We start from the raw sequence: 4,727 nt of genomic DNA, 5'->3' as shown, positions 1-4,727 counted from the left end.
AGGAAGAGTCAACCGGGGAGACATGAGAGGCCACAGCTGCATGGCCACACATCTTACCGCCCTGTGGCCTGCTAGCAAGAACCAGTTAGACGATTGAATTTTTTAAAAGATTACATAGCTGAGCAGGTAGGAATTAACCTAGGAATTCAAAGCTGGTTTAACATCCAAAAGTCAATTCATATATTAATACAATGAATAGCCTAAATTATATGATCATCTCATTTGATCATAGAATTTAGCAGAATTCTACTCTTTCATGATTAAAAATACTCAGCAAGCTAATTTAGAAATTAATTTATTCATTTTGATAAAAAATACAAAAACTCACAGCTAAAGTCATATTGAGTGATAAAGCACTCTATGCCTAATATTAAAAATGAGCTGATTCTCAAAGATGAATGATGTCATTTTTATTCTGCATTGTACTGATGACTTTAGATAGGCAATTAGGCTAGGAAAATGAATAGAAAATACCTATATTGGAAAGAAAAAAGCAAATTACTTAACATAATAAAAAACATTAAAAAATTGAGAATTCAACAAAGTTGTGGATACAAAACCATTATCAATTGTATTTCTATATAGCAGTGAGACAGTCTGAAATGAAATTAAGAAAACAATTGCATTTATAATAGCACCCCAAAAAGTGCTTAGTAATAACAAATAAAGTACAGGATTTATAAACGAAAAACTGTAAAACATTAAAATAAACTAAAGAAGAGCTACGTAAGTGGGACAACATTCTATGCCATTGAAAGGCTTAATAGTGAAATGACTATATTCCCTAAATTCATATGCAAATTCAACACAATCTTTTTCAAAATTGCAGCAGCTTTTTTTAAAAAAAGAAATTACACACTGATTCTAAAATTCATATGTAATGTCTCTTTCCATGTCTCCCATACTTCTCGACTTAACCTCAAATGACAAGATTTCATTCTCTTTCATGTGGCAAATTAAGAAAGACCTCATGAATGTGGAGAGTCAAAGAATTACTACTAAAGACTGGGAAGGAGGAGGGCTTGAAAAGAGAGGGATGTTGACTAATGGAAAGAAAATTATACATGTTTAAGGAAAAATTTCTAGTGTTACAAAATGTAGTAGGGAGCCTTTTGTCTGGAACCGCCATCTTCCAGTAATTAACCAAAATGACGAACACAAGGGGAAAGAGGAGAGGCACCTGATAAATGTTCTCTAGACCTTTTTGAAAACATGGAGTGGGTCCTTTGGCAACATATATGCAAATCTACAAGAAAGGTGATATTGTAGACATCAAGGGAATGGGTACTGTTCAAAAAGGAATGCCCCACCAATGTTACCATGGCAAAACTGAAAGTCTACAGTGTGACCCAGCATGCTGTTGGCATTGTTGTGAACAAACAAGTTAAGGCCAAGATTCTTGCCAAGAGAATTAATGTGTGTATTGAGCATATTGAGCATTCTGAGAGCAGAGATAGCTTCCTAAAACGTGTGAAGGAAAATGACCAGAAAAAGAAGGAAGCCAAAGAGAAAGGTACCTGGGTTCAACTAAAGCGCCAGCCTGCTCCACCCAGAGAAGCACACTTTGTGAGAACCAATGGAAAGGAGCCTGAGCTACTGGAACCTATTCCCTATGAATTCATGGTGTAATGGGTGTTAAAAATAAACTGATCTGTGGTCTATAAAAATAAAATGCAGTAGGGAGAATATAGCAACTTACTCCATATCATCAACTGTATCAAATTAACAATTGCTGAAGATTAAGCACATTTGTCCCATTAAGTCCCATAGAAGTAAAATGAGAAAATGTAATCTCTTGATAGTAGGACAATTGTTAGGTGTCCTCTTTGGCAGTACTTTAATATTAGGATGGTTTAATATTAGGATTCCATTGAGACACTAAATTATAATTTTTGTGTCTATTCTTTCATGTATGGAGAATGAATGAATTGAACTGACTAGTAAGTTAAAAGCTAACTAAATAAAGATGTATATTTTCCTCTTCCCTCAAGTTTTCCTCATGGGAGGGAAATTGGTATATAGTAAAGAACTCAAGACCCTACCTGTTCATTATGATAGAAAGCAAGGCAGAGAGTTGTTTTCTTTTTTCGTCACTTGGTATTGGCCAGTAATAACAATAACTTCAGGGAGTTAAGGCCAGACCAAAGCAAGGGTTAGTATTAGAACAGGGATGTTGAATTCTTGGTATCCATGCTGCCATTCCTTATCTCTGTATCAGGGTAGACTTTGCTAATTCATCTCAGAACTCTTACCCACTAAACTTTGAAATCTTTTTTAGCAATGTGATCTTGAGAAAACACCACCACAGTTTATACTGATATTAAAATATGCATGTTTTGGAACCAGTAGGTGTCATGGTTAAGTCACTATATTGCCACATGGACGACCACAGTTCAAGTCCCTGACGTGGTGACTTGAAAATCGTACTGGGCCTATGTGCATGTATGCCCCAAATCCTAAGAGAAGAATGGAGAAAGGATTGTAGTGTGGCCATTCCCCCAGGGGGTGATTTTTCACTTTCCTTTTTTCTGTCACTCTCTGTCTCTCTCTGGTGAACACATGTGCTCTATGGCAAAAACCTTAAAAAAAGTATGTTTCCAGATTTTGTACGGATTCTGGTATGAAGACTAATACAGTTAAGGTAAGGTTAGAAATTATCCTTAGCATGCAAATAAATGTTATTCCTAGGATGAGAGATTTTAACTTATTTAGCATTAGCATGAAGGTTTGAGTTAAGATTAGTGCTAGAATTCAAGTTAGATTTTACATGCTGTAATTACAATTTCAGGCTAGTGTGAAATCTTAGAACTGTTTTTTAAGGTTTTTGCCATAGGGTACATGGGCTTGCTGGAGAGGAGAAAGACTGAGAGACAGTAAGAGAGAAAGTGAAAATCAACCTCCAGGGGGGGATGGCCATGCAGCAAACCCTTCTCTATTCTCTTCCTGGTATTCTGAGCATGCATACACATGAGCCAAGTGTATCAAGCTGCCCAGTCCAGAACTAGAACCATGGTTGTGGGAGTCTAGTACCGTATCCACTACCCACTTGCTGGCCCCTAGAACTTTTTACCCAATATTAAAAAGGATGAAGTTAGAATTGAATGTGTTTACTGTGATAGCCAGAGTTAGATGATAAACTTAAAATAAGGTAAAATCTCTCAAAGCACAGATATTTCTTCTCATTATTTATTTTAAACATGGATTTTGAAAGAATAGGAAGGAAATAACTAAAAGAACTCTTAATAACTAAGTTTTTAACTTGGTAGAGTTTTATTTTGTAAGTTATTCTATTTAATGCAATTTTATTATGAGTTAATTTTATATTTGACTAGTAACATTTGTTAGGCTACTTAAGAAAGTCATTGCAAAAGTGTTTAAAATATTTTTAGTTAGTATATTTTAGAACAAATAAATCAAGTGCTCAAAAGCCACTAATAAGATGACAAACAAAAAGAACTAATCAATGTATACAGTGAAATAATGAGACAAACTGAATAGCTAGAGCTGAATTAGGATAGATGAGTTATTTTTCAACCACCATGTAAAATTTACATTCTCTGAACATTGAGGACATGACAGTAACACATTGTACACGCATTGCTGCTCAACTCCACCAACCTTATCCAATTTATCATTTTTGTTTCAAAATAGAAAGCAGAAAATGCCTTAGATGTACTGTATTAGGAACCAAGCCAAACAGGATAAAAATTTAAATCCCTTTAAGAAATTTCTCAGTTTAAACTGTAAAGAAAAAAAGAAACTGACATACAAACACAGTGCCATCAGATCAGTACAGCTTTCTTTTTTGTTTGCTAACTATCTCTCTGCCGATTTTCCTGTTTTCCGGAAGGCCTTAACACAAGGTAAAATAAATGTAATTAATTTTCAAAATAAAATGAAATCATTTTTAAAATAGGGACTGAAACAAGTTAAGAATAAAATATGTAAGTCAAAACCAGGGAAAAATGATAATAAAGAATGCATGTCATTGGATTTTCTACATTTAGATGTGCTACAAATTGATCTTTGATCTCCCTAGTTCCAAACATAAAGAGAAAGCCAAGATACTATGAGTTTTGAAGTGTTCATAATTTATTTCAGACAGATATAATTAGACATAATATATTGTCAAAACATCACCAGTTACTCAATGAATTAGTGAACAATCATTTAAAATCTTCCTCTTTTTTAATTACTCTTTGTGCATATCTGCTTGCATATGTTAAAAAGTGGAATGATCAAATAACTTTTATCACTTCTGTGATGAAGCTTTAAAAGTTTGTAAAGGGCTAATCTTGTACAGTGGTCAAGCTCTATCCATGGAAAGCAGGATTCCACATGGCTGACTGTGGTTTGAATTTTGGGCCTATTGCTCGAAAAACATGATGAACAGGTATGAGCATGCTCCAAATCCTGACAGGAAGGAGAAACGAAGGAAAGAGGAATGCAGTGTGACCACACCCCATGATTGGATGCTTTCTCTCCCTCTTTCTCCAGCAGCATATGAACCCTCTGACAATTATTATTTTTAAAAAACAAACAAACAAAAATATGACAAAATTAAAGTGTAAGTTTATTATATTTGCTTATTATTTGGTACAAACATTTTTTTAAATCCATGCATAAATTCTTTGAATATGGAATTTTCCATGAATGTTTAAAAGATCTCTTGTATGGGAGCCAGCAGTTAGCATAATGGCTATGTCGCTGGACTCCTACATAGTTGA

The sequence above is a fragment of the Tupaia chinensis genome, unplaced genomic scaffold (genome assembly GCF_000334495.1).
Source record: "Tupaia chinensis unplaced genomic scaffold, TupChi_1.0 Scaffold142468_1, whole genome shotgun sequence".
Classification (NCBI taxonomy): domain Eukaryota; kingdom Metazoa; phylum Chordata; class Mammalia; order Scandentia; family Tupaiidae; genus Tupaia; species Tupaia belangeri.
This window is presented reverse-complemented; position numbering follows the sequence as displayed.